This window comes from Ursus arctos, unplaced genomic scaffold (genome assembly GCF_023065955.2).
Source record: "Ursus arctos isolate Adak ecotype North America unplaced genomic scaffold, UrsArc2.0 scaffold_17, whole genome shotgun sequence".
NCBI classification, from domain to species: domain Eukaryota; kingdom Metazoa; phylum Chordata; class Mammalia; order Carnivora; family Ursidae; genus Ursus; species Ursus arctos.
Genome location: NW_026622841.1, coordinates 30,937,582 through 30,947,990, shown reverse-complemented (window position 1 = coordinate 30,947,990; position 10,409 = coordinate 30,937,582). Strand labels below are relative to the sequence as shown.

Genomic DNA, 10,409 nt, shown 5'->3' with positions numbered 1-10,409 from the left:
CTTTGATTCAATCCTCTTATTTACAAAGTGTCCATCTATTCTGTTCTAAATCACTTACCAGGTACTACAGCGAAGTAAAAGAAATGTTAAATGTAATGATTATTGCTAAAGAAAGAGATCTGGTCTTGAGTCCGGGTTTTAGAAAGGATTTCTCCTTCCCATGCTCGACTCATACTAACCCATAATCAATTCCTTTCATCCTGCTCTCCAGAATATATTTCCATTTCTGTTACTTCTCTACAGCTCTATCACTGCCATGCTCATTCGCACCACTAACACTCTTTGCCAGGACAAAATAAATAGTTTCCTGAATGTCCTACTTTATCCTATATCTGCCTTCTCTGCCCTATAGTATTTGTGTACCCAAATAACCAGTCATCTTTAGAAATTTTCAAAATAGATCATGGTCTCCCAGTGCCTTAAACTTTCCAGTCATTTAAATTAAAATCCTAACTCCATTCTTAGGCTCCATGATTGTTCTTCTGACCTCATAGCCTATAATATTGCCACTTAGTATGCACAGTGTCACTTCGGAGCAAGTCAGAATCTCTGGGATGAGGCCCAGGAATTGATGCATTAATAAGTCCTCCATGTGATCCTGATGCATGCTAGAATTTGGGATCATTGTCCCATAACCTTTTTTCCCTTGTTGGGTATGCTCCAACCCTACAGGATTTCTTTCTTCTCTTTGAACCAGTGAATCCAATTCTGTTTCTTTAACCCTCTATCTGCTTGGAATGTATCTACCCCTGAACTTTGCATGGCTTTCTCCTTGTCAGTCAGGTGCCTACTAAATGCTATGCCTTCAGAAATGTTCCCCTGACTATGCTATCCAACACTGTTCTCCTCATCCCTCTCTTCTACATTAAGTTCTTGTTTTCTTTCTTTTTTTTAAGTTTTTACTTAAATTCCAGTAAGTTAACGTACAGTGTAATATTAGTTTCAGGTGTACAATACAGTAATTCAACATTTCCATACAACACCTGGTGCTCATCACAACAAATGAACTCCTTAATCCCCGTCATCTATTTAACCCCTCCACCCACCCACCTCCCTTCTGGTAAATCAGTTTGTTCTGTCTATAGTTAAGAGTCTGATTCTTGGTTTGCCTCTCCCCCCCCAAAATATGGAATGCTTCATGAATTTGCATGTCATCTTTGCACATGGGCCATGCTAATCTCTGTATCATTCCAATTTTAGTGTATGTGCTGCCAAATCGAGCATGGTTCTTGTTTTCTTAATAATGCTTACTACTAATTCGTCTTGTTTCTTTGTTTATGTATCAGTCGTGATATTAGACTGGAACTGAGGTCCTAAAAATGAAAAAAAAACAAGATAGCCTAAAATGGGGTAAAATACTATATACAGCACTTGTAATAGAAGGTTAGAGAAAATTAGTTTGTACCTTGGGAGATTATTTCAGCTCCAGTGTATAAAATAAGTTTGAGAGGCCTAGAAAAGGGCTGTGTGATAGAAAGTTTGAGTGTGGAGGAGGCTGATGTGTTCTGGGTCTCACTCCTTTTATTAGGTAAGGACAGTCATTTTTTTTTTTTTTTTTTTTTTTTTATCCTCTGGCAGAGGATCCCACAGAATTCTCTTTGAGAGTTACTATGTGTTCCCTGCAGTGTGTGGGACTTTGGATTTATGTCTGAGAGAATCTCAAGTGTGAGAGATAAGCTGGTTATCTATTCTGACAGTGAAGCGAAAGAAAGGAAAGTGGTTGGCTGCCTTGGGCAATCTGTGCTCCTACACTTTGAAGAGGAAAAGGATGCATGATAAGCACTTCCTTTAGGCCACATGGTGTTCCCTTAAATCCCACCCAAAAGTTCTATGAGAAAAGGCAAAAGAACTTAGCAGAAAGAACCAAAAGGTCCTTGTGAATGGCCACAGGCTAAGGAAGATCCTTTGAACAACCAGATGTAAGAGAATTTATCAACCACATAAAGGGAAAAACAGGTCTCCCAAGAGTCTACTCGAGCAAGAGTCAATTTTACCAACCTGCCCAGCCAAGATAGAATGAACTATGTCACATTATTAGTCAGACAAGGACTCCACTCACCATTCTGCTTCTCCCTTTCTAGTTCTGATCCTGGAAGGATCAGCATAAGTCAAAGTTAACAAACTGGAAGAAGAATAAGCTATTCACAAGCCAGGGTCATGCAGATACCAGCTGCAGTGCAGATGATACTCTTCCTCCATTATGAAGGACTTGGCCTGCAGCCTACTGGGTTAGTAAAGAGGAGTAACCATAATATTGAATAAAATGTAGGCTTTGATACATACTGTATTTGGACTTACTAATTATCATAAGGTCTGATATATATATATATATATATATATATATATCTCGTCATGTTATCTTCAAACAGGCATAATTTTAGTTCTTCCTTTCTGATTTGCATCCCCCCCTTTTTTTTTCTTGCCTAGTTGTTCTAGCTAGGACATCCAGTACTATATTGAATAAAAGTGGCAAGAGTGGCATCCTTGTCTTGTTCTTGAACTTCGAGGAAAGGCTTGTAACTTTGCACCACTGAGTCTGATGTTCGCTGTGGGCTTGTCATAAATGGTTTTTATTACATTGAAGTACAATCCTCCTATATGTTGTTGAGAGTTTTTATCATGAAAAGATGTTGATTTTTTCCAATACTTTTCCTACACCTATTGAAATGATCATATAATTTTTATTTTTCATTCTACTAATGCGATATATCACATCTATTGATTTATGTATATTGAATCAGCCTTGCATCCCAGGGCTAAATCCCACTCGATCATACTGTATGATCCTTTTAATGTACTCTTGAATTTAGTTTGTTAGTATCTATGTTCATCAGGAATATTGGCCTATAATTTTATTTTCTTCTAAGTGTCCTTGTCTGACTTCTGAATATATATTGGAAGGAAACAAAAATTAGTGTCCTGAAGAGATATTTGTACTCCAATACCTATTGGTATATTCTAAATGTCCTCCCATAGTTAAATGCATTAAAAAATGTGAGACACACACACACACACACACACACACACACACACACACACAGAGGAATGTTATTCAGCCATAAAAAAGCAGAAAATCCTGCCCTTTGCAACAACATGGATGAAACTGGGGGGCATTATGATAAGTTAAGTAAGCCAGACAGAGAGACAAATGCAGCATGACATTACTTATATGTAGAATATTTTTAAAAATTATAATAATAAAGCCAATTTCATAGAACCAGAGAACAGAATGGTGGTTCCCACAGCTTGGGGGTGCGGGGAGAATAGGGAGATATGATAAGAGGGACTTTTATTATGTAGAAAGCACCCCAAATCATGGAAATTAACCTATATTTCACTCAAGATAAGAGACTATATTTAAAGGGACACAGTGAAATACAAATAGTTAATATGCTTTCCAATTACATTCTATGAGAATAGGACTTGTTCAACATATAGGTTGTACTTACTTTCTGCTCAGCCATATCACCTAGGAACAGGGATCTCATCTATTATTTTGTTCACTAAAGTATCCTTAGCACAAGATCATGTCAGCTATTAAGGAGAACTTAATAAATAGTAGTTAATGAATGAATAAATTAAAGAAAAAATTCAAAAAAGAAAATACAACTGGTAGACTGGGGTTAAATTACGACTCTACCATTATGTTACTGTCATAATTACTAAGCCTCAGTTAATTTCGTACTAGAAATTAAATAAAAGCACCTACCTCTGAGGTGATCATAGGAATAAAATAAAAAGTGTGTATAAAATGTTTAGTACAATATCTGATCCATAATTATTATATGACTATAATACTTTATTTTAGGAAATAAGACATCTACATGAATAATATTATGTTAAAACATAAAAGCAGTAAATCTCTTAGTGATTAAAAAGTGATGCCAGATTCAATTTCTGAACATTTCAAAATAGAATTTGTAGACTTGGAGCAGAGAACAGAGGTATTAGGAAGGAGACAAGAGAAACACCCCAGGTGTCTAGTAATGCTGTGTATATAACCATCAGAGTTCATACTTTTATCATCTCACACCTAATTAACTCATCAGCTTCCTAAGTGATCTTGATGTCAGCCCCTACCATTTTATTTTCTTCAAAATATTGCTTCAATAATGGCACTCCCATAACAAAATATTAACCACAAAAAAAAGCAAAAACAAAACAAACAAAAGCCAATCAAAAATGTCCCACAGAAAGACTCTGTACAGAACGAAGTCAAACGCCCTTTTGTTGGTGTTCTAGACCTACTGGAACAGGCAGAATGTCCAACTTCAAGTGTTAATATTCCTTATCAAGAACGTTCTTTGAGTCGTATTCATTTCTTTACCGCCCCTTGAATATACGACAAACATTGATCACTTGAAGTGTGTGTTCATTTTGTATTCTCTTCAGGGAAAGATCTTCTCCACTCTTCGCCTGTTCAAATTGCCTCCTTCTTCAGAGTTCAGCTCAAGTCATCCCTCCAGGGTTCACTCTCTCCTCCCTTTGAAAAGCCATTCCTCTAATTGGTTATAAAGCTCTTTTTCCATTTATCACATGCATTGGGACACCTTGTTCATTGTGCTTTTATATAATCATTTCATTCTTGTAGTTTTGTTATGTAGAGCTCATTATTAATTTTTTTACATATTTATTTTATAGCTATTATTAAGAAGAATATAAATGCTTTGATGATAGACACAATATCTTTTACTTCTGTGTATCCTGCCCAGCAACTAATACAATATTGTGCACATGATCTGTTTTATAGAATTCTGCTGTGATGTGGATATTGTGCATCCTGGTTGTTTAGAGTAGTGTCCATGTTAAAGCTGTCACTATGTCTTATCAAGGAGACTGATACCACCCACCCCTTGAAGCTTTGGATCACCTTAAGGAAAACCAGAGGAGATGTATGTTCCACAATCACCCCAGCCAGAGTAAGGAGCATCGTCTTAAAATATTGACTTATCCTGAATCAGTAATGAGAATATTTCTAACTGAAAAGGAGTTGAGTATTATTTGAATTTTTCTTTATAATTTAATTGGCTTGCAAGTATGAAGAAAAAATGGGAGTTCGACCAAAAAAAAAAAATTACACTGGTCACATAACCCCAAATAGGCTCTAAGATAGACAAGGGGGGATAAGAAGGGGTTCAGGTCATTTATAATACTTAGAATGAATTCTTTAAACATCTCTGATAGAACCAGTTGAAATAAATTTGGAAATAAAGTATAATATTACCACACAGTTGTATTGTTGGTGACAAGAGAGCTAAAAAAATACAGAAAAAATAACTGGCTGGTAATATTTTAAAGGGTAACCAATACTCACCAGCAGCTGCAGTAAGACATTAAGTAATAGAGCACAGTAATGTTAACTGCTCTCCTGGTAAGAGTGGTAAATGAAATAAACCTCAGCATCCAGGGTATCATTAATCTATAGTGAATAATGGCAGTGGTAGTGTAAGGAGATTAAAAAGGGCATTGTAAACATTTGTGGCTGTATAATATACAAATTAAAAATGTGAGAACGCTTGCAGCTGCATAATCTACAAATTAAAAAGTGTAATAGCATGGCATTAATTACTGGCTGATCAATTCCCCCATAATTGCTGGCATGTAGATGAACAATTATAGGTCCGAAATGTTATTTGAGAAAGAGACATTGACCTTGGAACTGTAAGGAATGATACTCTGTTATAAGGTAATACAGGATCCTATCAAACTCAGTTCCAATATTTGTAGCAGCCGCCAGCTCAGCACAGGGCTGTAATCACCACACTATTTCTTTCGATTATGGTGCCAGAGGGGTTACACATTGTTTTCTCTTTTTGAACGGAAACACCCAGTGACCTTCAGCCTTCGGAAAATGGGACCATCAGGCCTCATTTCCAAGTTCAAACAGTTTTAATAAAAATGAAATAGCAGGAGATAATGTACTTTACCCTTCTAGGCCAAAAGAACAGTTTAGAAAGTTGGAAAGACAAACTTCGTTCAGATGTGAACATTCCAACTGGGACTGTGGCTAAACGTTTCCAGACCAACCATTTTCAAGTTTACCACTGATAGTTAAGTAATCAAGGACTCAAATATTTGATTGATATTGGAAATCAGAACATTCACCTCTATTCATTTGCCCTCCTTAATAACAGATGACATAACAAAGCTATGGTCTTGTTGACAATTTACTGTTATGACAACCAAGAAGATAAGTGAATTGAGGTTCGGCAGAGCAGTTGCTATATCAGACATGTGGTTTCAACTGAAGCTAGCTCTGTGAGTGCCATTTCTGACACTGAATTGCAACTTCACATCCAGGAGTTACCAACACTCTCAATCCCCTTCATTCATTTACTACATGTGGCAATCTGGATTTTGCTCACTCTTCTTCTATTAAAATTGTCTTCATCCAGATCACAGTAAGTGCCAGCTCCAAAGGCCATTTTTCACACCTAATCTCATCTGACCTTCTTGTGGAATTGGACTCTACAAACCACTCCCTTTATCTAGAAACCCTTTTTTTTTGAGTTTTGTTGACCCTCCTTCATGGCTGCCTCAGTTTTTATACATTATTGGCTTCAGTGATACTAACATTATCAACTTCATTCCTCTTCTTTCCCTCCATTCTTTCCCAGTGCAGTTCCATCTACTCCTAACATATCTGAGGGCTAAATCTCTGGTCCAGACCTCTCTAGGCCTCACAGTCTACAGCCAAAACCCTACCAAGCATAAAGAAATGGAAGGCTCAGCCCCTCAGATCCTGCATGTGCACCCTCACACCAGACATGGAGTTAAAATTACCCCGTCTCCTGTTCCCCTGATTGTGACTGACAGCCACAGTGCCATGCCCACCCCATTTTTTAAGCTCCCATACCCCTCGTGCCAAGTCAGTCATCATCGCGTTTATATCGTCCTCTATTTTTTTCTTGAATCTTTCTCTATCATTCTATCGTTGTTCTCTTTGTCCTTTTTCCACTGTTTTTGTCATAGCTTCATAATTTCTTCCTCCTCCACTTTAAGTACTAACTGCCCACTACACACGTCTTTCAGCTCATTCCCTATAGGGCTATCCACAGCTATCACTGACCCACTTGTAACTTTTCAACTGCTCTGTATCTCTACTGAATAAAGCCAAGCCTTTCATCAAGACCTCTGATTCCTTCCATAAACTGGTCCCTGATTAATTCTCCAACTGCACATGCTACTGCTTTCTAATCTTGCATGTTTTATCCAACAACAATTAGTTACAATAATAAACTCTTTCAACAAGGCCAGCTTTATTAAACCTCCAGGCCTTTGCACATACTGTTCCCCCTGCCTGGATTCCCACTCCCTCCCCTGTCACCTTAAAGAGTTTTCATTGTCATTTTTCAAGGATCAATTTAGAGATAATTTTCCCTCAGAATCCTTCTTTGTCACCCTCAATAGAGCCATCCTTCTCTCATTTCCTTATCCCCACAGATACTTTCATTACACTTCTCAAAATGTGCTGTTTGTCTAAATGGCCATTCCCCCTCTCCTGTGTCTTTGTAAATGTGCTTCCTATCACAAAGCCTGACATCTGGTAGGCACTCAGTAATTTTTATTTTATGAATTGTACTGAAGTTGGTAAAACTGAAAGAAGTGCTTGAAAATTAGAAATAAAAAGGTAGACAAACCGCTCCTCCCTTAGAAGTACTTTGCTGATATTAAAGCAGTCCCAGTAAAGATAACAAAAATAATAATAGTAATATCACATACTAATACTAGTAATAGAGTAACTAGTCATAGTAATACAAATGTTAATTACTTCCTATGTACCAGATGTTGTGCTTCTTCTTTTTTTTTTCTTTTTTGGTATGAAGTATCCCATTTGAACTTGACAACAGATAAGATAACTGAAACTCTAAGTTAGAGAGTTTAAAAAAAAAAAAAAATCCTGTTCAGAATCACACTGTTAGAAAGTAGTAAAGCTAGGAGTCGGTCCATAGCTATCCAATTCCAGAGTCTGTTCTATTAACGATTAATAATCCCTCCCCCCTCAATCCCCTCTTCCCAGTACTAGTTAAATTATATTTTCATCGAACAGCTAATTTTTTTATTGAAAATACCAAAACAACATGTTATTTTCGATTTGTTTAGACCCAGAACATTTATGTCTGTATAGATATACTCCTAGCCTACAGATATTCTTTTAAAAAAATTCTAAATACCTTGAAAAGAGACTGACCTCAATGAAACTTCCATTTGAAGCATTTTAAACAATAACATATCACACATACACACCAAACAAATTTTCAAATAGTACCAGCTCTTTCTCCCAAAGTAATATTCATCAATTTCTCCACTTGACTGTTCCATCTATTCAATACAATTATGGAGACTTGAAATACACAATAGATATTGATTCAGTTTCTCATATGAGACCATTTAAAAATAAGAACTTGGGAGGACATTTTGAGTGAAACCATTTACATAAAAAATAAAATCCTGGCATATAGCTTGAGGTCAGTCTTAAAAGAAGCCATAAAACATATAAAATTAAAGAAGCATTTTCAGGAACTTTTAATAGACTTTCCCCTTTGTGCTAATCAAAATAATTAGCATTTCTATTATTCCTTTGGAATCTCACTATAGAACTCTTTGCTAAAAAAGAAATTCAGTGGTTTAAAAAATGATTAGCATTTATATTATTACAGGGGCAACACATTAGAACATTATTTCCTACAAATTAGAATTCAGAGTTATGAAGGCTAGCATTTCTACCACTATGCTGGAAGTTTATGTAAACTTACTCACCATGGAAAGGAATCCACTGTGGAGTTCATGACACTGGACCTACAGAAGAAAAGAAAAATGGAAAAGCAAAAGTGAGAAAAGAGTGCTTTTAAAGTATCAAAATGAACTTGTTATAAGGTGCACTACCTACAGACTAGCCTTCAGTGAACCCTCAGTATGGCCCCAGAACGTAGTTCTATGGGACCAGCTGCACAATCTTGCTTCTGCTCTAGAGAAACAGAGCATTAATAAATCTAAAGAGCAGGAGAGGAAGAATGTCAGACTTCCAGTTCTTTATTGATTTCTCCACGGGAAATATTTTAAAGAGAAAAAAAGGTCAAATTTAGAAAAATAATGTGTTGTTTAAAAAAATCATCAGGTAATCTGATTATTATAATTAAATACTTTTTATTAAAAAAATCTGTTTCAGTGAACAAACTAAGTCAGTTTGAGTGATACAGTGTAGATACAATTTCCATCAAGAAAATGACAGTTCTTCATTTCCAAGGCATCTTTGCTTTTGATTTGCTTAGTCTTTTAATACATTAGAAACACTTAGAAACGTCTCTATAAGGTTTTCTAGTACCTCTCCATGTTCCTTTACATTAATCAGGTCACCAGAGAAAGGCCCAGACTATTCTTCTTTCCCTGCCCTTAACCAACTAAGATGCAAAGAGAAGGTGCATGGACAAGAATGGATCAGGGTCAAGGTCACTGAATGGAACAAAGTATCAGAGTTACAGTCTGTCTCTCTTTTGGGGTACCGTCCTCTAGCTTCCTTTTTCAACTACCCTAAATCAGGGCAACATGGGAGAAGCCTTCACCTGCTTCGGCAATAGGGAATATGAGAAAGATCTGGGAGAGGCTGCCTGTGCTAGGGTCATAACGAACTCTTTTATCCCCCCAAAATTGTTCTCTTCCCCTCTTTTGATTTTTTTAAAATCACTTTTTGTTTTGAAATAATTTTAGACTCATAAGAAGTTGCAAAAATAGTACAGAGAGTTCCCAAACTTCCCATGATGCAACATCTCATATAACCAGAATACATTATTGAAGCCAAAAAACTGGTTATTGGTATAATACTATTAACTAAACTATAGATCTTATTTGGAGTTCACCAGGACTTACATGCATAAACTTTCTGGGTGGGTATAGTTCTACAAAATTTTATCACATGATAAATTTGTATAATCACCACCACTATCAGGAAAGTAAAGTGTTCCATTTTGTCTTTCTTTTTTTTTTTCCTGAGATTTATTCATTTGAGAGAGAGAGCAAGCAGGGGTGGGGGGAAGGGTAGAGGGAGAGAGAATTTCAAGCAGACTCTGCATTAAGGGTGGAAGGGGGGAGGGGGCTCAATCTCACAACCCTGAGATCATGACCTGAGCCAAAACCAAGAGTCAGACACTAACCAACTAAGCCACCCAGGTGTCCTTAAAATGTTCCATTTCTATCACAGAAAAGAAACACCCTCTAGTTACCTATTAAAAGTCAAATTCTTCCCCAACCTTAACCTTAGTAACCATTGTTGTAATATAGTATTCCCTTCATTTCTCCCTCCCGTCATTTCTTTTTTCCTTTATTCTTTCCAGGCCACCAAAATCTTTTCCCAGGTTGTTAAATGGTCTCTCCATTGTCTTTTGTCTTGTCTTCCACCAAGCTAATTCCCA

The 10,409-nt window shown here is 36.6% G+C and overlaps 1 long non-coding RNA gene and 1 other non-coding gene across 2 annotated transcripts in view; both read right to left on the bottom strand.

The window, feature by feature from the left end:
- Window positions 1-1,120: 1,120 nt before the first annotated feature.
- LOC113253589 (U6 spliceosomal RNA) lies at window positions 1,121-1,224 on the bottom strand. Its single transcript, XR_003315480.1, has one exon. It is a non-coding gene; the product is annotated as a U6 spliceosomal RNA (small nuclear RNA).
- Window positions 1,225-8,736: 7,512 nt separating this feature from the next.
- The window catches only part of LOC130543928 (uncharacterized), a 141,400-nt gene continuing 139,727 nt past the window's right edge, over window positions 8,737-10,409 (bottom strand). Inside the window, exon 3 of the long non-coding RNA XR_008959702.1 lies at window positions 8,737-8,799. This is a non-coding gene — a long non-coding RNA (uncharacterized LOC130543928). The remainder of the gene's footprint in view (window positions 8,800-10,409) is intronic.